Raw genomic sequence first — 24,050 nt, 5'->3', positions numbered from 1 at the left:
GGAACAATATGGGAACCCAACCAATAAATCAATAACTACGAAGCAAAAAGAGTGAGAGAGAGAGAGAAAAAAAATCCTTAATTTTCTTCTAGGCTAAAGTTGGTGTCAGTCTGTGAAGGTTGCGGTAATTTTTTTGATATTTATAGTTGGCAGGCAGATGCCAGTACTATTTAAACTCTATTTCTTTACATTAAAAAAATATTTTATTTATTTATTCATGAGAGAAACAGAGAGAGGTGGAGACATAGGCAGAGGGAGAAGCAGGCTTCCTGTGGGTGAACCTGATTTGAGACTCAATCCCAGGACCCCCGGGATCATGACCTGAGCCAAAGGCAGATGCTCAACCACTGAGCCAGCCAAGTGCCCTTATTTCTTTTCGTTTAAATCCATTTATCCAAGGAGTACAGGTAGTGACCCAATGAATCCCTGTAAGGGTGAAAGAAGGACCATGATCTTAAACAACGGGTGTTGATTTTGCTCTACTCTTCAGGACTGGCTCCAGTGGTACCCGTTCTCAGCTGTCCTGGCCCCGGATCTGACCCTGTCTTGCAGCTCGGAAGACAGGGGACAGAGCTTTGCAGAAACTAACAATGGTGCCCTAAGAATGAGATGGGCAAACAGATACTTGAGTTTCTGTACACTCTGGGGAGGCAATGGGAGGCAAGTAGATAAAATGACTATAAAATGAGAGTGGTAGCCTGTAGGTCGCTGGAAAAAGGAGATGGATTTTATATTTATGAAGCAGGAAGGTCTTAAAGGGAAGCAACTTATAAATGCATGTCTTCTAACCTGTTTGGGGCTTCTCTGAAAATCAGGTCGGTCATGACCACCAAAGAGACATTACTTTTGGCGTGATTAGAAGACAAGTAACATTAAGCGCATATATAGTAGCAGAGGGAGCTGAGAAGCGTTTAGCTCTGTTTATCAAATATGTATTATGTGCCAGACTGTGTGATATGCTAGCAATTAAAAAAAAAAGAATGCTTAAGATTGGATTCTTACTTTCCTGAAATTCTAGTTAGCTATTTTAGCTCTTGTGGAAAGCTCAATTACGTGCACATTTTTCCAATACAGAACAGTACCTTGACTGTATTTTCTCTTCCTTATGATTTTCTTAATAACATTTTCTTTTCTCCAGCTTACTTTATCTTAAGAATATGGTACATAGTACATGTAAAATACAAAGTATGTGTGAACCAACTGTTTATGTTCTGGTCAACGGTAGGCTATTAGTAGTTAAGTTTCTGGGGAGTCCAACGTTGTATGCTGATTCTCAACTGTGCAGAAGGGCCGGTGCCTTAACCCCTGCATTAGTATGTATTTAAAATAGACTGAATGGGTGAAAACCATACTCCTAAGAGCCTAAGAGCAGTCTGGGTTTTGTCTCCGTTTAGAATCTCGGCTACCAGCTAATGTGGCAAGGATCTGTGCTTATAGCTTGATTCTACAAGGAGCCACACATCTTACAGCACTAGCATGAGTAACACAGTCTTGTTTGTGTCTGTTCACACATCTTCTTCCTGCCAACTGTAGGACAGCCTCCTTTTATATATAATGCTTTATATACATATTTTCTGCTGCTTCCGAGCAGTGACAGACTGTTTTGTGACAACACAAACACAAAACCTCTCCTTCCTTAACTCCCAGATGCTGTGAGGCTTAAAAGAGGCTGGGGAAAGGTAGCTGGCTGTCTCCTTCAAAGGAAAGAGAAATGATCTTAAAACTAGTCAGGGAAATGCTGCAACAGCTGGCCAACTATTTCTGTGATTTAAAAAAAGAAGCTCCCTTTGTACTATTGGAGAGGTATACTCAAACATGTGTGTCATCACTATTTATATGTGACCTTGGGCCTCAAGGGGCCTACTCTGCTGCGTAAATTTGCAATTTTAAAATCTGCAGCTCATGAATCCCTGCAGTCTTTGACTCAGCTTAGAAAGACAGACCATTACTGAGCTACATCACTAGGTAACCAAAGAAAAGGTGACAGAGTTCAAAACTCCTTTTTTTCTTAGGTAGAAACACCCTGTTAATTGTTCTGCAGCTTGTTAATTGGTTTGTATGCTATTTGTCAAAAGTAGTTTTCTTAGTTAATTGGTTACTGAGATCACTATTCTAAGTAAACAATGTTATGAACTATAGCACCAACAAGAACAAAATCCCTGAAGCTTTAAATGAGGATGCAGGAAAGTCCTATAAATGAGTTTACCTTATAGCAAGACAAATTCGGGTAAAACTAGATAGCTATTGATATTTTCTACAACTCTCATCACTTATGCTCCAGTTCCCCATTTTTACAGCCCTCCTCTGTATGCTGCATGGCCTACAAGTCAATATAACAATATTTAAGACAGGGAGATAAAATTTAACTGCCTCATATATGATATTATTGAGATGTGGTTCTCCAATCAGGCAAAAGTAATGGTCTCAAGTTTAGACTTCCCTTACAGAGAAAACAGAGAAACATCCAGAAAGTTCTAGGAGATACCCATGCCTTCTCTTCCTTATAGAAATTTTCTAAATATTTATCTACACAGACTCTTTTATTTTTATTGTCTACACTTGCTCATTTCACCCCAGTCTGGCTCCTGCCTTCAGCACTTGCCAAGATAGTTTTCTCAACTGTCACAGAAGCCCAACTAATTGTCTGGCACCATTTTCAATGGGATCACCTTGACAGGCTCTCTTTCTCCATTGCAATTTTCCCAATGGCCCCTTCTCTAACTGAAGAACTGAACGTGGGGAGTCAGACTGTTCAAATAGCTACGTGACTGGGCAAGTTTCTTAAAAATGTGTGCCTCAGATTCTTCCTCTGTAAAGCAGGAGTGGTAATAGTAGTAGTAGTAGTAGTAGTAGTAGTAGTAGTAGTAGCAGTAGTAGAAGGAGGAGGAGGAGGAGGAGGAGGAGGAGGAGGAGGAGGAGGAGGAGGAATATCTACTTTCAAAGTTCTCCTGGGAGTTAAATGAGTTGATTCATGTAGAGAGCTTATGATCATGCCAGGCAAATAGTAAGTATCTCTTACTATAGTTTGTGTTACTTTATTAAATGTAGTTTAGTTCTCAAAAAATATTATTCTTAAAAGTTGTTCTTTTTCCCTCGAGAATTGTATCTCCTTCCTGTCTTATGCTTTTATCTAATTTATCATGATTCACAAATGTGGCCTCTTTCCTCCTGGGCTCCACTGTCCTACCTCTAAGTTTGCCAGCTACCCTCTCTGGATGTCCAACAGAGAATCAAACACATCTGCCAACACTACTGTCTTTCGTTTTCCCATTCATTTACTGTTTTCCAGATGTTGTGCTTGGTCCGAGAGCACTGTTGGCCCAAGAGTCCGACAATCTTCTGGGTGCAATATTCTTATTATATCTTGATGTTTCTTTCCCCTCAATACTTTTGAGTATTGCTCCATGATAGCTTGGTACAGACTGATGTTGCTAACAGTGTGTTTGAAGACAATCTGATTTTTTTCCTCCTGGCAACTCAGGTTTGTTTTTGTTTTTGTGTGGCTTTCTTTCTTTCTTTTTTCCCTTTTTCATGGATGCTCAGAAAACTATTTTTTATATGTCTTCAAAGACCAGTAATTTTACTAAGACACATATTGGTGCTCATGATTCTACATAAATTATTCTTTTCTAAGGCATGATATGCTCTTTCAGTTTGCAAATTGAACTCTTTTGTATTTCTAGAAAGTTTCCAAATTTATACTTTAAATGTTTTTTTTTTCTCTTGGAAGTTTGATTTTCTTCTTCAGGATAGTTATATTCATGTAGTATCTTCTTTATCCTTTTGACTGTCTTCCAGATCTCAGACTTACTTTATAAACCTTTACATTTTTATTTTGCTTACTCTTCTTAATTCTTTGTTTTCATCCATATCTACATAAATGTTGCCTTATTTATGTTGTGATTTTCCTTTCTTTTCTACTTCTTTTATAGAGGCTCGTTTGTACATATTTCATGTCCTCCTGTCTCATCTGAGTTATTGTATCTCTGCTGTAACTTTTCTCGATTTGTTAAATTATTTAAATTCATGGAAGCATGCTATTTTGTGGCAATATTTTTCTCTGTCTGTGGTTTCCTGTTCTTTCCCTTATTGTATATTCCAATGGTTTCCAGTTTCTTTGTAAAAATATTTTTATTATTCCTCATCCCTGAATGTGATGAGCTTTAACAGAACAATTTTGTTGCAGAATCGCCATTAGAACAGTGAACAGTGCCAGCTTCTCAGAGAGCACGAATTCTCCTTGATTCACATGGAAACTCCTGATGACACAGAGCTGTTTGAGCTTCGTGAACTGTTTCTCTCTTTTCTTCCTTTAGCGGGTTTTGCAGCTACACAATTCAGAATCTCTCCCTGAACAGCATGTGCAAATCTCTGCCCTGTGCAAAAGCAAGCTTTCACCCTTACCTCCCTCGTTGCTCTGGATGCCACTTCAAAGCCCAGGGATGAACCTATTACCAGTTTCTGTGCAATGTTTTTATTGTTCCTGACATGGCTTCTGGGTTTTTTCCTCGGGATGTACCTTCTCCTGTGGACAGCTATTCACTGATGGCTTGAGATCTTGAAATCATCCACTCTAATCATCTTTTCATACCCATTTTACCTCCCTACACAGTTTCTCACGTGTTGTAGTTTAGATTATAAATATCTTTCATTTCTCTTAAGACGGGACCTTTATTCCTGTTGTTTGTTGTTGTTGTTCTTTTTGACATGCTTTTTAAGAGATAAGGGAGACAGAACCATTTTTTTCTGCCTTTTGAAAATTGGAACTTAACATATATATATTTAGATCTAAGCTGTGTTAAGAAATACTATCTCAGAAAGACAGAAGGGTGGTTTCATCTTCTTTTGTTAAGAATAGATTTCTCCAATTCCAGTGTATACATTTGTCATCCAATTAGAAATTTACAAAGAAAAAGATATCACTGTAACAGACAAATACCAATAATTTTGACAATAAAAATGCTGGCATTTGGGATGCTTGAACATGCAATCAGTTTAACACTTAACTTAGCCTGTAGCTACTTTAAGGAATTAGAGGATCAAGTTTTCTAAAGTAGTAATTTAAACAAATTCAATTGCAAGCAAGAAGTCAAATGGTACTCAAAGGTTAATGTATTACTATATACTAAGGATTGTGCTGAAATGGCAGTAAAGCAGGTGCATCATTTCCTGGATTGGTAAAATAGTTTTCTTTTTGTTAGACCAATATAGACATTTATAATGTAAATATCTTATATGCAGCAATAGTTTAAGGCTAATCTATGGCCAATGGGAATCCACTTTGGTGTTTCAATCGCAGTTCTATCATAGAGAATTTGCCTTTTTCTTGACTTTAGGTCGGTATCCATTTCATATTCATGGTAGAATGCAGAAAAATTATATATTTAAGATAAATACCGTGTTTTTATTTCCTCTATTTACACATGGGCTTGGAAATGAGCGCCTCCTTGACTCTGTAATGATGAAATCAGGTACTCTGCATGCAGGATCTATGAGAAAGAATGAAAGGGGGGAAAGGGAGAAAATGCTACCTGACTATTTATAAAAACAGAGAACAATATTTGGGAAAAAACGGATTTGTTCTGAAGAGTTATTGCTTAGTGAGGTCCTATGTGTTTGGAACCCACACATTATCCGGAAAAAAAAAAAAAACTGTTCTTATCTGAACAGTTTTTTTTCTTATCAACAGCAGAGGGAAAATTTCTTGTAGGGCACTTTATACCAACCATGAAATTTCTACAAGATCAAAGTCCAAAGTGTACTTCAAAAAGCATGGTATGGTTTTCCAAGGATTAGCTTTCACCATTCTCAGACTGATAGATTCTTAGAGGGTTATTGTGAGAAGGAACGTAGACAAAAACATGCCCAAAAGAAACACTGTCTGGGGACAAACTGTCTCAGGAGATTAGTAACAGGCGACATGGAAACTTTAACCTCACGGTCAACAGCTCCCATCTACCCATAGTTGTTAGAGGCTAGGAAGTCACCAGAGTACAAATGCCGGCCGGTTTGCTAGGAGACAGAAGGAAGGTGTCCTAGCCTTTCTCTTTGAAAGTGTTTGTATCACAAATCCCAGTCTGAAAATAGGAGAGGATTTACACACATGCACAGGCACACGTGCTCAAGCACACATAAACACACACACACATTCGCACAACGGAAGGACAGAACTAGAAGAATGTTTGCAGGTATCTTAAAATTGTTCCTGAGCAGCACCAATATGGATGGTTAAATTTCTTCTTTTTGCCAATTCTGATTTTTAAATGTTATACGTTGAAATATATTCCTTTTTGTTATAAGAAAAAAAATTAAAACAATTTTCTTCCTCAGCCTTGATTGTTATAAAAGTAAAAGATAACCCTGTCTTTTTCTCCACCTGTTCACCTGTTTTAGTGACTCTTTCATGAAGCATTTAATCTTGTCTCAAATAGCGTTCCCATAGCTAATCTTCCCAACTTCCTCATTATTTAGTACTTACGCCTCCAAGTCAGGCAGAAGGGTTGGTTAAATTATCATACCTCCAGAAACCTCCAAAGAACTATTCAAAAATTTTTGACACTCAATATTAGTTTAGAAATTTCTTTTACCATTTGACGTAGCTTATCTTTTTATAAAAAAATGTATTTTTCAATGAGAATACATGCCTACTTAAAAAAATTATGGTGCAAGACTAATAATGAAAAAAAAAAAAAAGAACAACAAAACCCAAACAACCCAGCAGGCCTTTGTGTTACCTCTTCACAGCTCTCATCTTGCTCCTCAGAGATTAACATTCAACATAGATTTATTTTTATTTGCTCAGAAAATAGCTGATGAAGGCCTACCATGTATCAGGACTGTTCTAAGTGCAATGCATGGGCAGTAAGGAAGCCCTCACATGTCCTTTCTAATATAAAGTGCACATTCTGGTGGAGGAGAAGACAATAAGCCAACAAGTTCATGAGTAGTAAGTACATACCATATTATTCATTGGATGGTGATAAGCACTAAGAAAGAAATAAAGCAGAGAAGAAAATATGAAATATATGGAGGTGGGTGAAATATTAGATAGATTGTACAGGGAGGGCTTCATTGAGGAGTGACCTCTGTTGCTTTAGGAAAGTCAGAGGGTTAGTCAAGAGGGTATCTAGAGGCAGAGGTTTCTGGATAACAAATGCAAAGGTGCCAAGGGAGAAATATAGCAGGTAATTTAAGGAGCCTTCAATTATTCATGCTCCTGTGGTGTTTTCTACATAGCTATTCAGTATGATTTGCTAATATTAGACATGTTCTATTGATTCTCACCAATGTGAGCCACTGGCCCTCTGCTATACTGTTGCCCCATCCTACTTGTCCCCCCTGTCCCCTAACACAGTAATATTAGAATATTTAGTTAAGCTGTCCGTTTTTACATTATTTTGACTATGCAATAACATTCATATAACTAACAGACCACACCACACAGCCTTTTCTTTTTCCACATGATTAATTTCTTCTAAAATTAATAACTACCTTCTTTATTTGCCTGGTTGGTGATGTAACTGTGATTAATATTTTCCGAAATACTTCAATATCCCTATGTAATGCTTATCCATCAATATTGTTTATGATTTACTGCCCCCAGTTTTTTCTGTCTTTCTTGTCAGTGAGACTCTTGATCTTTAGGCCTGCCGCTATTCAGCAGTTACCTTTTTTTTTTTTTTTTTTCATTCTGGAATTCCCTTTGCTAGACACCTGTGTGTCACCTAGATCTCATCTTTTCTCTCCTGGTATTTCATGTTTCTTACTGAATTATCCAAATCAATTTCACATCTTTGTTGTTGGGTGATATTTGCTTTGTTTGTGCAAATACCCTTTATTATGTATTATTTACATTTGAGTTCAGTTTCCTAATCATTGCAAGCCAAAGTACCTTAGGAGGTACAGAATTTAAAAGGCTGTATAAAATGTCATATAACAAGAAGTCCTGAAATAGTTTGACTCCATGTCTGGTTAATCTAATGACTCAATGACATTATCATGGATACATTTTGGCCATCTGCCTACTTACAATTTTGGTATCTTCGATTATGGTCACAGCTGTCTTTAAAGGCACTAGGCATCACCAGCATTTTTTTTCTTGTGTCAGTATCCAAGGGCCTTAGGAATAATTAGTTTATCCAGAGAAAACTCTTCTAATCTTCGCCTGTGATGAGGAGTAGTCAGGTAGCAGGATAGTAGGATGATGTATTTTAAAATCTTGCTCTTCAAATGGGGAAAAAAGTCTGAAAAACATGCAGTTCAATATATCAACTTTCACTTTATTCCTGTTTTCTTCCAATACTTTACCCCAGCTGCTCACTATACCTAGTGTTCCTCATTCCAGAGCCTTTCAGAATGAAGTTTTGTAGAGAATAAACTCCTGATCACCAGTCTAGAAAAGGGTAGATTATTCCTCTAATTGTTCAGACTTGAGGGGTGGGACCTTTGTTGTCCACCGTTTTGTGTGATAGTGTTTAACTTCTCTGGGATATATTCCCTGTGCGATATGTGGGTCTCTGACTGTTTAGTCTTTAAAAAGATGCCAAACAACTTTCCACAGTGGTGGTATTACTTTACTTTCCCATCAGGAATACATTGAGATGCAGCTTCTTTGTATCCTCACCAACTTTAGGTATTGTCACTCTTTGAAAATTTTAGCTATTCTAATACATATGGAGTGATATATCTCATCATAGTTTCAATTTTCATTTTCACAATGGCCAATGACATATATTGCCGTCAATATTTTACCAGTTCAACTAAAGCATAGAGACCTTATCACCCTTTGCAGCCATTTATTTTCCTCTTTATATTACGGTTGTCTTAAATATTTCCTCTATGTACATAAGAAACCACATCAGACAATAGTATAATTTTTGCTTCACACATCTAACATAATTTAGAAAATTCAAGATGGGAAGGATAGTATATTACATTTACCCACATTTCTCCTCTGTCCATTGCTCTTTCATTCTATCTGATATTCCAAATTTTCCTTCTTTGTGATTTTATTCCTGTCGAGGAGCTCTTTTTAGACATTACTTTAGGGTAGGTCTACTGATGTCAAATCCTCTTAGATTTCCTTTATCTCAGAATGTCTTGATTTCACCTCCGTTTCTGAAAACTATTTTTGCTGGTTAAAAAATTCTGGGTTGACAGTTCTTTTCTTTGCAATGAAAGTATTGTGCTATTTCCTTCTGACTTCATGGTTTCAGGGGAGAAAACTGCTGTTTTTCAAAATGTTGTTCCTCTATAGATAATGCATCATTTTTTTTCCTGGGTACTTTCTTTTTTAAAAAATTTATTTATTTGTTCATGAGAGACACACACACACAGAGAGAGAGAGAGAGAGAGAGAGGCAGAGACATAGGCAGAGGGAGAAGCAGGCTCTGTGTGGGGAGCTTGATGCAGGACTCGATCCAGGACCCCAGAATCATGCCCTGAGCCTAAGGCAGGCGCTCAACCACTGAGCCACCCAGGCATCCCTTTTCTGGGTACTTTCAAGATACTTTCTTTAATTTTCAGAAGTTTGACTATGGATTTATGGGGTTTATCTTGTTTGGGGTTTTGCTCAGCTTTTTTAATGTGTAAGTTTATGTCTTTCTGATGAAGTTTGAATACAACTAACTTTGAATATTTTTTAAAATTAAGACTTTACATTTTGGGGGCAGTTTTAGCAAAGTTGATGGAATTTAATAATTTTTAAGCCCCACTTTCTTTCTCCTTTCATTCTGAAACTCTGATAACACAAATGTAAAGTCTTTGTTATAGTCCCATAGGTCCTTGACACCCTGCTTTTAATTTTTTCAGTCTACTATCCCTCAATTGTTTACACTAATTCCTATCATTCCACCCTTGAGTTTATGGATTATTTTCTCTGTCCATTCCATTCTGCCATTGGGTCCATCATTGAGCCCTTTATTTTGATACATTTATTTTTTATTTCTAAAATTTTCATTTGGTTCTTTTCATATCTTCTATTTCTTTGTTGAAACTATTCTTTTTTCATTTGTTAAAAGCACTTTGAAACTGTTTAACAAACTGTTTCTATGATGGCTGCCTTAAAATCCTCATCAGATATTTCAACATCAGTGTTATATTGGTGTTGGTGTCTTTTGATTGGCCTGCTTCATCCAAGTTGAGATTTTCCCAGTTCTTAGTACAATGAGAGATTTCTTTATTCTAACCCTGGGCATTTTAGATTTTGTTTTGTGAGACCCTGGATCTTATGTAATCTTTTTATCTTTTGTCAAGAAACCACGCTGTTTATTGTTAATGTGTAAAGTGAAGGTCTGGTAGGGATGAAAGCTCAGTTCACCATCCTCTACCCCACTGATAGTACCATAGGCAGGGAAGCAAAATGACAACTAGCATCACCCCACCCCCAACTCAGTGCATTTGTTTCTGCCATGTGTGGGTAGAACTTTGATTTTGCATTTGGTACCACTGGCACTAATCAGGTGAGGGTAAGAGGCTGACTGCCCAACCTTGCTGATGTTAGATATAGGGCTAGAACTTCAGCTCCCCAACAGTTCCACTGATTCTGCAGGGCAGGGGCAGTTTCTTCTTTGCTATTTGGCTGGGTTAGGATTTATATTGTTAAAAAGGTTTTTTTTGTACCTCTAGGTTACCCCTTCTCTCGTCCTTTGGTTAGAGGATATAGGCTTTTCTTGGGACTTCCTTTCTTGTCTGTGTCTGTTGGCAGTTCTGGGTTGTAGGCTTCTCCAGTGTCCCATGAAAGGCAAAAAGAAAACCCAAGGAGGTCATCACTCTCATGACTACGTTGTCCTAAAAGTCCTATGATCCCTACACAGTTTACCTTCTTCTTTTACCTTTCAGAGTCTTTATGTTTGCGTCTTGTACTATTTTCAGGATTTTCTGGTTGTGTGAGGGAAGTCTAGCCTGAAGTAGGTCAGAACCAGAAGTTCTAGCATTTGTGTTTATTTTATAATGGTCCATTCAGTTAACATGCAATATGGAATTGTGTCATGCACCTGCCCATTTATTCTTCCTTCATGCCATCCTTTTATCAACAACATATTTGGTGTATGTTCAGTAGGTATATGTACTATTTAGGAAGCACCTGGGCATGGCATGGGAAACATGACTACCAAGGCTCATGAGCCCCTAGACAAATCCCCACTTCACTGTAGGAGATATCATTGAAGAAATGAACTAAGTTCCACATAGGAGAACAAAAGACACGTCATATTGGATTTGTTTATATGCATACTTTATGTTTATAATAACCAATAAACATTGTCTTGAAAGGGAAGATTATTTGTAAAATGTAAATATGTGGCAAAAAGGATTTATATGAATGACTCAAAGTTCTCCCACCCACAGATTTGGGTGATCATGATTATATAGATTCACTTAAGTAGTCTCTTGGTATCAGGCTTCCACCTGAGTCACCTCATGCAACTCCCCAAAATACACCCTAGGAGTATATTTTGAAGTTCTCTTAAAGCTCTGAAACATCTGAGCACTCTAATGTTGCGAATTACAATCCATAAACAGTATTTATAAAATGCTTGATCTTGAATATTTCAATTCCTTAACTATTTCATTTTCTCCACTAGCAGATTTTTTTATTGTAGCATTGGTGTCTCCCAAAGCATGGGACACAGGAGGAATCACCTTGCTTACTGTACCTCAGGGACAGCTGCCACCAGTTACAGCCAATTACAAACTCTCAGGTCAGATATACTAAGCCGACCAGAGTGTTATAAATTGCATATGCAAATTGCCCAGGGGCCCCTGATTAAGTCGGCAACAAAACTGAAAATAAAACTCCTGACTCTTCCCATACAACGGCCTTGCCTCTCTGAATCGGTCTCAATACTCTGTTCTCTTACTATCCTGGGTATCTCCCTTTGCTATTCGCTTCAGCTGTCTCCTCTAATCTTCCCTGCAGGCTTGGTAACAATTTCCATTTTTCCCTGACTTTATTAACAGGTGGTACCAAAAATATATATGTCTTTATGCCATGGACATAGATGTCTTCTTAATTTGTTCTCTCTCCTATTATTATGCTGCTAACATAAACCACACACACACACACACACACACACACACACACAATTTTTCTGTGTATTTTTTTAATGTAGTATGATAAAAATCCACCTTTGTGTTGTATTGTGAGGAAGCTTAGTCTCTAAAGGTGGTCCTTAAACTGTTGTATGGTAAAAAGTTCACCTACTACAGTTCTTAGAGATTAACAGTGCACATTAGTACTGTTAAAGAAATCCTATTTTTTTCACCCTGTATTTCAAACATCCTGACCAAGATAAATTTTTATATTATTTGAAAAAAATGATTTCCTATGGAAGCATTATTTTTATACAGTGTAATGCATTAATCTCAGGTTAGTTTGTCTAGCTTTGACAAATGCAAACCTCCATGTAATCCACATCCCCTTATCAGGATAGAAAACATTTCATCACTGCAGGAATTTCCTTCATATTCCTTCCCAGGCAATCTTTGCAAGTCCTGATGAATCCATGAATCTGTGTTCTGTCATTGTATTATTTTTGCTTTTTTCATATTAGTGGAATCATAAATGTACCGTCTGTATCTAGCTACTTTTGATGAGCATAGTGTTTTTGAGATTGAGTCATGTTTTATATTTCAGTAGTTCAATCCTATTTCTCAATAGTATTTCATTGTATATATCTCAGTTGTTTTTTAGTTCTCTTCTTGATGTGAACAAATATTATTTCCACTTCTTGGCCATTAAAAAGAAATCTGTTATGAGCATTCTTACACAAGCTTTCTGTGAATGTATGCTTTCCTTTCTTCAGGATGAATCCCTAGAAATGGACCTGATGTGTCTGTCATAGGATACATGCATGTCTAATTTTTTACAAAATTGCAAATTTGTTATCGAAAATTGGTAGTACCATTTTACACTCCCACAGGGGCATGAGGATTTGTTACCATAATGATTTTTATGTATATTTTTTGTCAGAAACCTGGTAACAGACAGAAGCATATAGTATGAACTGCTGCTAGAGATATAATAGAAATGGAAATGGTTAAGAGAGATGAGAGAAATATTGAAAGTAGGGAAATTATGTTTTCAATTTTATGAATTGAAAATCCATGGTATTCTTACAATGAAGCTTGAGTTTTGGAAATATATTTAAATCTGAACTATTTGCAGTACAGCTTGGCTAATACCATTTCAGACAGTTCTGCTGAAGCATTTTAAAAACGTGTTTGGGAAGATCATTTATGCATGATAAATAATCATATGTTTGTGTTTTGTATGAGAGAATGTCTGTTTACCCAGGGAATAAGGTATGGGAAGGTTGATAAAGAGTCCGCTGAATGTTTTGCTTTTTTCATTTTTGGGGGGTTAGTAGAGAAGTAGATAAAATGAGATTATGATGTCTCACAACTAGTAAGTCACTCATGTCCACTCTGCTTGACCCCTAAAATTGTCTAAACATTTTATGATATATTTTCTATTTATAGACATATATAATGGTGTAGTAGGAAAGAACTCTTAAAACATCCACTTAAAACTTTCTTTTGAGGGTTAAATTTCCTCTAAACCATCTTCTCCAGTTGTTTGCCTTCAAGAATGGAAGGATTTGCTTCATTGGGCATAGAGAAGGTCTATGGAATATAGATGTATAGAATGGAAATGAGCTTTGCTCTTCTTCTTTCACTCATATCAGTCATGCTTCTTTTTTTTTTATACCAAGGCAAAAGAGAACAGAGAACGTGCATTATGGCAAAAGCACGTTTCCTACCTGGTCCGAAGGGTCAAAGTAGGGAAGACTGTTTAATGCCTTTCAAGGTAGAAAGCACAGGTTAATATAGATGGAAAGCATCATAGTGTCTGCATGTAAAGATCAAAATGCCTTCTTTTCTGAGATTCCTTAGTGCACACTCATCAGCAGAGTCCCATTGACTTGGACCTCACACTCATTGATTGCCAACTGGTCTCAGCCCACTTCCCACTGTTCAGATCCTGCATCAGACTCCTGTTACTATTGTTTCAATTTGTTATTATTGTAATGTATTATTTTGAAGTGTTTTCTTCTTAGAACAAATGGTTATTTTAGGAATCATGATCTCTCACCAACTCAAACTAATATTCCAAATATATTTTCTTTTTTCTAAGTCAGACTTAGTTTAAAGAGAAATGATGTGGGTGTCAGAGAATAAGAGGCTGGCTGAGAATTTCTCCCAAAGTGGTTTTGTTAATAAAGTCAGAATTTTTCTTTCTCCAGATACAGAAACCACTCATTGCTAAAATTATCATCAGCTTCTTATTATCCTGTAAACATTTATATTGCTTTGGAAGGGACAGAGGATAAAGAAAGGATGGAAGCAAAAGCTAAAGGTTACAGATCGCCATTTGATTCCAATTGAGCTTTGCTTATGTAATGTGGGCTGGGGGATACCGGAGCCCCTTGTGGTCACACACCAGTCTTTTACGTGGTTGTGGTAGGCAGGACTCTAAGATGCCCCCTAAGATTCTGAGCCCCCTAGAGCACATGTCCTGTAGCACTCCGGGACTGTGACTATAATTCATTTCACTGTGGTGATTAAGCTATGCAATGTAGCAGAGTTTACTTTAAGAAAGGGAAGTTATCCAGGCCAACCCAATTTAATTACATAGGCCCTTTAAAAGTAGAATATTTTCTCCAGCAAAGAAAGTCAGAGACACACTCTCACAGATCAGGAAAAAAAGCAAACATGCTTGCTGCGAACTGCTTACGGAGGCCACGTGGCAAAGAACTGAATGCAGTCTCTCGGAGGTGGGCATAGTCCCCAGGAAACAGCAGGAAAATGGGGACTTCCGCCCTAGAACTGCAAGGAAATGGATTCTTCCAAGAACCAGTGAGTATGGAAGGGATTCCGAGCCCCAGATGGCAGCCCCATACGACTGACACCTTGATTTCACCTCCTTAAGACTCTGAGTAGACAATCCAGCCAAACCACATCCAGACTTCTGACTGTAGAAACTGAAAACTAATACAACGAGACAAACAAGATGAGTTGATTAACTTCTTAATTGAGATGATTAATTTTATTAATCAGAACTTTTATTTAAAGCAGAAAATCATGACAAGTGATATAGACATAAATTTTTTAAACTAAATACACGCTTAATCACTTTGTGATTTTTGCCTTAAAATAAATGGATTCTTCAATTGAAATTTCAGTTGTCTTTTTATATGAATCACACTTGTAATGGTCTCTCTATATTTTCTAGTTTTGTGTTCTTTCAAGTGTAGCAGGACCTTACAGGCAGTTGTGTAACAGTCTGATTACAGAATCATTTTAAATGTTGTGGTTCTTCCCCCACTCCTGCCTTCAATCTTTTCAGTTGTCTGGATCACACCTAGTTCCATAGCAATCATTTAAACATTTGCCCTTATTAAGTTTTTTGAAAGTGTGCAACGTAATTTTCATTAATCCAACAGTTTTCCTACTGTAATTTCAGCATTTTATATCATCCAGTTGAATTATTTATTTTTAGCAGTATATAAAGCTGGTTTAAATAGGTCTGGAAACAAACACAGATGACTGGTATGCATTTAACTTAGTAGAAGTACATTAGTGCAGGCACTCTGGCTTATTGGCTATAGTGTGCACTGTGCTGTGGTTCTCAGAAGGAAGGTAGTGTACAAAGAATGGAGAATGTCACTAACTAGGTCAACTTTTACTTCTATTTGTCAGGTAAATGAAGTGGAGGTAGCTTAGGATACTTTCCATTAAACACACACACACACACACACACACACATATAATTATCAATACCATTTTATTGCTTTATGAAGATTCATCAAAATTAGAGTATAATAATATTAGCCCTCCCCCTCCCCCGAACCCAGTTGCCCAGTGGCTCTGGATTATTTACATGTGGACACAAAACACTTTGTCAATACAAAAATCATTAAATCCTGAGGGGCAAGTAAATATTCATTTTCACATGCTCCTATCCTAAGCACAGGCAAGCTAGCATTTGAAACGGACTCCCTGGCTCTGTGGTTTGGGATGTTACTCAATCATTCTGAAGCTCCATTTGCTTCTCTCTAAAATGGGGTAACAACCCCCCAGAATTGTTGTGGAGGTGAATAAGTTAACCTAAGAAATACCTGCCAATATACCTGTGTTAGGTGCTAAGTACTTCCCTTCCCATTTGGATGTCTGTGTTATGGTGAAATTGTCTTTTGTATTCGATTTGCAAGGTGGGAGCTATAACCACTTGTAAGTTAAATTCTTCCATACTTTCCATACTTTGATGTATGGCTATTTGCTGAGTGTGTACGGCAAGCTATTTATGAGCATCATTAGGCGTCTTCTAAGAACTGAGATACAATCTCTAGATTTAGTGCCAACAAATCCACAATACTATACCGACCTGGTTCCCAATTTTAAAATGACTATTAATTCATGTTTCCAATAACATGAAAATTCAAACTTAGAAAAAAGATTACCTGCCCTCTCCTTACCCTAATAATAGTAACTGTTTCTACGTTCCCAGATTCATTGGGTTCCTCATTCTCTTACAAAATGGTCATTGTAGTTTAAAAAATATATATCAATCATGACTTTCTGCCCACTTTTCATCATATTATGGAACTCATGTTAATGATGTCTGCAGTTATAAAAACTAGAGATGAGCTGAACATTATTCCTGTTGCTACCACCAGTCAGTAAGATGTTTCCAAATCTCCTCTTCCAGGACTCCTCCATTGCTCTGGCTGCCAGGTTTAGGACACTTGCTGCTACAGGGAATTTCTACATGAGATGCAGAGCACAGCATTAAACTGAGTGTTTTTCTCTCCTCATGCTGAAGAATGCATTTAACATGTCACCAAACATTTAGCAATTGGTTTCTTCTGTGTGTTAAATTTCTAAGCCAAATTAATGACTGTATCAATATATTTAACTTAGTTTTGCCATAATTTGATCACCACGCAGCCAAAGTTGTCACAAATTAAATTAGGCTCTAGATAGCATGTATGTCACATTGGTGGAAAATGTGTGTGGTGTATGACCAAGTCTCATAAACTTAAACTTGTACCAACAGAAAAGCTTGCTTCCTTGCTGCTAATGATTTGAAGTCTCTGACAGACCATCTGCCTCCACTTGAGAGCAGAGTATCCACAATGGTGTTGGACAGAGCTTGTTTCAGAAATCAAGAGGCAAACTAAGGACTCTTGCCTCACCGAGTGGTATGCAGATAAAAAGCAGATGCAGTAGTGAAGGTTTTCTATAGCTGGAAAAATTGGCACTTTTCAGGAAGGTAGAAAAGATGATGGGGGTGAAGTAAGAATATATTGGGAAGTCAAGAAAGAAAGAGGGCAATGGATTACCCTATATAACTGCAGAGTAACGGAATCTCAAGACCAATTTTGAATCTATACTTTTTATTGGCATGTGGTAATTTACTTGACTACTAAAGCTCCAAATGGAGGCTAAGGGTCTCAGGTCACACCTGTTGCACTGAGTGAGGTTCATGATTTATGTCTGTGTGACCTTTTAGGTCATGCTGTGGAGACATCGGTTCTACTGAAATGAAACATAAATATACCCCTCCTCTTTGACACACACACACACACACACACACACTACCCCAAAATCTTTTATCTGTGGGCTTCAGACATTTGTGTTGGCACCTGTTGGTCCAGCTGTAGTGTCTTTACAATGCCTTTGCTAATAAAAGATGAACAAAGTCAAGACCAAACTCAGCTGTTTCACAATTTAAGTTTTACTGTATTATCTCTCCCTAGTCCTTCATTTATTAAAAATACATTTTGAGGGGAATCCCTGGGTGGCTCAGCGGTTTGGTGCCTGCCTTTGGCCCAGGGCACGATCCTGGAGTCCCGGGATCAAGTCCCACGTCGGGCTCTCGGCATGGAGCCTGCTTCTCCCTCCTGTGTCTCTGCCTCTCTCTCTCTCTCTCTGTCTCTCTCTCTATCATAAATAAATAAATAAATAAATCTTTAAAAAAATACATTTTGAGCATCAACTTCATGCTCTTCTCCATTCTTGGAAAACAGAAGGACGTGAGACTTCATGGAGCTCAACTTCGAGTTGGGAGAAACAGGCAGCAAAATTTTGAAAAGTGAGTAGATAGTATGTCTCGGGGCTAGGGAGAGACAAGGCAGAAAAAAGTTGTCCTTTTATATGGCACCGTCAAAAAGGGCCCTACCTGAGCAAATGTCATTTAAGTAGATAAACAAAAGAAAGTGAAGGAACAAGCCAGCAGAATAGCACTGGAAAGAACATTTCAGGCCAAGGCTCAGTGAGTGCAAAGATTTTAGCTGGGTGTGTGCTTCTCATGGTTAAAGGAATAGTAAGAAAGCCAACAGTGGCTAGTTCTGGATAAAGGATCATGGAAGAGAAGGCTGAGAGATAAAGTTAGGGAGATAACAGATTATCCACAATCTTAAGGGCCAATCTAAGGAATTTGGATTTTTTTTTTTTTTTTTTGCATTTTTTAGATTTTGTGTGTTTTTCTGAGTGGGAAAAAAAGCCATTGAAGTTTCAGGCAAAGGGATATAGCCAACTTAGATTTTCACAGGTCAATCGAACTGCATATTTAGAAAAGGGAGTAAATTGTGCTAGTATGGCCTGTAAGTATGAAAGTAAAGGAGATAAACATCCAGGTGTCTTATACAGTGGTTGAGACAAATAAGTGGATGTTATATTGCTGAAAGAAGACAATTTTCACAGTCTTTATAATAAAAATATCAATGGTGTATTTTTCTGTGATAAAAGACAAAAGTGCTTTAGAAATTAGCCTTGAAAAATGTATTCCTATGCAAAGACAAAGCTTCAGTTTTGACTTGTGATTTCCTTACTTCAGGGATACTGAACGCTCAAGTTCGTAAGATTGTGCAAGAGCCTTCTGGAATTAGCTATTCTCTTTCTTGGCATAAAGTTGTGAGAAAATGCAGGTAACGATCTAACAGGAAGGCATATGGCCAACGCCTCTTCTTCATTCACTCAAATGAATCCATTATTTCTTCTTGTCTCAGCTGCCCAATTTCTCTAAAGTAAATAAAAACTCGGTTCCAACCAGCCTTGTAAAAGTCTCAAAAGCTAGCTTCATCCTTGAGCATGCACGATCTGGAAAACATTAAATCCCTAAAAATTTTCAACTCTCAGTAGTTGTTATGTGAATGACGAGAGATGGTTTAAAAGCAAAGAAATACCCAACAGAGGGCTGTTGCTACTGTGGTAGAATTAAGAAATGAGAGGGAAAAGTTTTATCAATTGTTCCATGCGAAGTATGTAATATACTAAGAATATTACTAGAAACACATCTTCTTGTGAATATTAAGTATTTTTTAAGTGATTGAGGGATATACTAGATGTTCAGCTTTTGACCAGATTTTGACAATACAGAATTATCAGAATTTAGTGTTGACATAGCCTCCAACCTTGAGGCATTAAGTTGAAATATAACAAGAAGTCCTAGGTTATCATGTTCTAATTTTGTGTGTACGTGTGTGTGTAGTTTACACAAACACACACATACACGTGTAAATGTACAGATAATTTCACACACTGTAAAAAATGTTTAGACTGTTACTATAAATCCAGGCTTCTTTACTGATTATTGGTTCCAGCTTATCCTTGAGGGATACTCAGAGGCCTAACAAGAAACTAATTCTAAAGCCAAATGGAAGGCATAGTCACTAAGTTCTCAGTTATATTATATAAGAAATATGTCTGCTGTTCAACAAATAAATTCGAATGTGGTTTTGGTCATACTTTATGAATTTCCTATTCCCTGAGTTTCCTTAGCCTAGATCTAGCACCACGCTGAGTGAAAGGTAAAGTTTGAGAAACATCTATATTCATAGAGCATCACTGGAACTTTCTGTTTTTACTGTCTGACAAAGATAATGCCTAATGCAGTGTTGGATACATACCCACAACCACTGCCCTGAGGGTTTTCTTGTCAATCTAGAAAGTGCCTGGACTGGGGAAAAAGAGAGCATAGGATGCAGTCCTGTTTATGCAAAGCTGGTATTTTCCCCATATGGGAAGAGAGTGAGATGCACAGCCCTACTCAGGATGGGTTCAATAGGAAATGGTGGCAGGTAGCAGGCTCTGGCATGTGAAGAAATGAGTGGGACTGGAAGCTGATGCAAAGTATTTGACAAAAGAGCTCCATAGCCCTATAATCCACTTCATTCCCTATTTCTTCATCCCCCTTTTCCATAATTAAAATAGGATAGCCGTTTCTTTACTGGTTTTTCCTGTTAGTTAGCTCCCATCAACCTTCTCTAATCCAACTAATTTAATACATCTACATATAGTGATATGATAAAGCATTTTATGTGGTTTATGCATTTAAAATTCTCTCAGATAACACTTACTTAAATATAAATCCAATCTCTGTAAATATGTTTTAACCAAAGAGGTGATTCAGATTTGAAACCCCACGATAAAATGGTCAGGAGATAGTATTTTTGAAAGTTCTTATTTTGGTGCAGCTGCCCTCATCAACCACAGAATACCTCTTCAAAGATCTAGGTGAAAGATTTTTAAATGTTATATAGTTGATCCTTCCTTGAACAATGTAGGGGTTAGGGGTACCAACCCCCCTGCACAGTAACAATCCACATACAACTTTTGACTCCCTCACAACTTTACTACTAATAGCCTACTGTTGAATGAAAGCCTTACCGATATCAAAAAACAGTCAATGAATACATATTTTGTGTCATATGTATTCTATACTCTATTGTTTCAATTAGGTAAGCTTATTAAGAAAGTCATAAGAAAGACAAAATGTATTTATAGCACTGTACTGTATTTATTGAAAAAAATTCCATGTAGAGGTAGACCTGTGCAATTCAAACTTGCATGGTTCAAGGGTCAACTTTGGTCCATAAGAATCACCTGGAAAATTATGCAAATAGCCATCACTCAACTATAAATCAATTAAAACAGAATATCTATTCATATGCTCAATAACATGGATGGATCTTATATATACAATGTTGAAAGGAGCCTATCAGTTACAAAAAACAAAATACCATTTATTCCACTTGTATGTATTTTAAGATAAGGCAAATCGTGGTATATTTCCTCTGGCTGTGTTATTACCTGAAAAGCAGCATGACATATCTTTTAAGGTAATGGAAATTTGCTATATCTTGATTCTGAATGGCAGTTACCTGAGTAGATTCATATGTAAATATGCATCCCAGATACACACTGGAGATTTCTGTACTTTAGTGCTTTGCTATAGTTTTAAAAATCACTCAAGGTACTCACTAAAATAGAGATTCCTGGGCTATCCCATGGGTATTTTGACTCAGTAGCCCAGTAATGTCAGGAGTCTGTATTTTTATTAAGCCATTTATGGACAACATCTTCAAAAACCACTAGGCTAAAGGAAGGACTCTACACCTCCAGTGAGAACTCAAGGCTAGTCTGGGTTCTTGAATCCTTCTAATTTGATAGCTTGTATTATGATTTATGAGCTTAGACAGTTTCAGCTGAATTCTTTTTTATTATGAATCAAATCATAATTCTTTTACTAAATTACTTTTTTTTCATTCAAGCCAGCAAGAAGAAATAACTTGGGGATTGTATGGAATTCTTTAGGTTATATCCTGCTCTGCAGTCCTTAAAACCACTCCATCCTCCACCCTCATCTCCATCTGCAATTCCTGTTCCCTGTTGAGCATCAAGTCTTGAGCTCAAATACAAGGGACATAGTATAAGGAGTCAACTTTGAGACTACCTGTTTAAATCAATTGGCTTTCATTTATTAACGGTAAACAATGCTGTGTTTCAATATGCAACCATATTCCAAAACTTTTAAAATAACTTCCTTTTGTTTGGAAATTGAATGTGTATTTTTTCCCTTCACAATTCTCTCGGTAATTCTCACAGGGATGCAATTGTTAAGCAAGAATTCAAAGTTAAATGCGATTATTGCAAGATTTGCATTGAAGTCTACACAGCACATGAATTTAATTGTCTTCATTTTTTATTTGCTTACAAGTAATTCAATTCAAGATACAATAATCATTTTTGCTAAATTCCTCTGCCAAATGTTGAAGGTATTAAAAGATGGTTGTTGAGCTAAAAAGAAGAATTTACTGATATGATGGCTTAAATCTTCTTTAATCTGTTAAATTAGATAAATAACGTAGGTAAACAATTCTTTGAAAATATATTACATTTGCTTGATTTTACTAAAAATGCATTGATTTAAATGGAAATACATTAATTTATTTTTTAAAGATTTTTATGTATTTATTCATGAGAGGCACAGAGAGAGGCAGAGACATAGGCAGAGGGAGAAGCAGGGTCCCTGTGGGAAGCCTCATGCAGGACCCTGGGATCATGACCTGAGCCAAAGGCAGATGCTCAATCACTGAGCCACCCAAGTGCCCCAGGAGACACATTAAATTAGAAACATAATGCAAATGTATCATTGAGAATATAAATGTACTGATTAATGGCTCTGTTTTTCACAAACACTTTAAAGAAAAGAAAGTAAGAGGAAAAGGAAGAGAAAGGAGAGCAAGCACAGGTAAAGGAGATTTTAAATGCACTGAATTTATGTTGAGTATGCTCGTTTTAGTAGACATGTTTAGCAGAATAAGAATAAAGTACTGGCTAACTTCATAGCTAAGACTGTGACTTTGTGGTCAGATCAACCCAAGATGAAGGCTTAGCTTCATTACTTTTAGTAACTATAAAACTTTGGTCAAGTTACTTATTTTATTTATTTTTAAGATTTTGTTTATTTGTTTGAGAGGGAGAGATAGTGAGAGGGAGCAGGAGCAGAGGGGAGAGGGAGAAACAAGCTCCCTGCTGAACAGGAAGCTGATGCAGGGCTTGATCCCATGACCCTGGGATCATGGCCTGAGCCCAAGGCAGATGCTTAACTGACTAAGCCATCCAGGTGCCCCAAGTTACTTAATTTCTTAAAATTATGTCTATATTAAGTTACCTGTATTAAATTAGATAATACTTATATTAAGGTACTATATTAAATCAGATAACACTTAGAAATGGTAAACACAGTGCCTGGTATAGTAACTGCTCAAAAAAAAATTAATTGCTTACATGGTGGTCATGATGACACTTCCAAGTAATGATTGACATGGGGTATGCATTAAGATAGAAGTATCCTTTTTTAGAGCCAAAAGAACAATATCTAATTCAAGATGATGGTGAATTTCACCAATTCAGCTCTAAAATATTCTATAAAATTGAATGTGAAAATGAAAGAGGATGCATTTATTTCTAAGACTTATTTTAAAACCATAGCTAACAGCTAAAAAGGAATTTTGCCTTTCTTGGATTTACCACTGATGTAATATGCTAGTATATATACAGGGTTCATAAATATACTAGACATTCTGGGTGAAAATTTACTATTTTTTTTTTTACTAATAGATTTTAATAGCTAAGGTCCAATAGTAAAATTAAACCAAACAAAAAAATTTACCCAAACCAAACCAGACTAGAGTAATTCAAACTAAGCCAAATCAGAGTTCGATTCACAGAAGAAATGGTATAGTAGTAAAAGCAAAGACCATAAAATATTTATCAAATTCTTGAAAACACCGAGTTATAATTCTTTACACTCGTTCTACCTAGAATAGTTTGGAGAACTGAAACTAATGGTGTTTCCAAGGGAGTTAATTCAAAGAAACAATTTTTTTTTTCAAAGAAACAATTTTCAAAATAATACAGCAGAGGGACACCTAGCTGGCTAAGTCAGTTTCACTCTTGGTTTCATTCAGGTCATGATCTTGAGATGGAGCCTTGCTTTGAGCCCCTCATGGGGCTCCACACTCAGCAAGGAGTCTGCTTAAAGACTCTGGTTTTCGCTATCTTTCTCCCCCATCCCCCAATAAATAAATAAATAAAAGCTTAACATAGTAATACAGCAGAAAAATCTCTTAATTGCCCTTGTGGAAGACTATGAATTTTTCTATTTCTGCAACCTGCTAGAGGGGGAACAGCTACTTTGTAGAGTTGTGTTATTGCTCTGTTCTTTTTAAAATTAGATACAGACTATTTAACTGACCCTTTAA

General features: G+C 36.9%; 1 long non-coding RNA gene across 9 annotated transcripts in view; it reads right to left on the bottom strand.

Annotated features, from left to right (window-relative positions):
• The window catches only part of LOC112678721 (uncharacterized), a 290,591-nt gene that overhangs the window by 71,147 nt on the left and 195,394 nt on the right, over window positions 1-24,050 (bottom strand). For 6 of the 9 annotated variants that reach the window (XR_007408007.1, XR_007408008.1, XR_003147782.3 and 3 more), the window contains exon 3: window positions 8,030-8,243. This is a non-coding gene — a long non-coding RNA (uncharacterized LOC112678721). Of the gene's footprint in view, window positions 1-5,397; window positions 5,490-8,029; window positions 8,244-20,786; window positions 20,887-24,050 lie in introns of those variants that run through there. The other 3 variants (XR_007408012.1, XR_003147823.3, XR_003147821.3) reach the window with 2 other exon arrangements.

Source organism: Canis lupus, chromosome 33 (genome assembly GCF_003254725.2).
Source record: "Canis lupus dingo isolate Sandy chromosome 33, ASM325472v2, whole genome shotgun sequence".
Taxonomy (NCBI): domain Eukaryota; kingdom Metazoa; phylum Chordata; class Mammalia; order Carnivora; family Canidae; genus Canis; species Canis lupus.
Note: the sequence above shows the minus strand (reverse complement) of the source record. Positions and strands in the feature narration are given on the sequence as shown.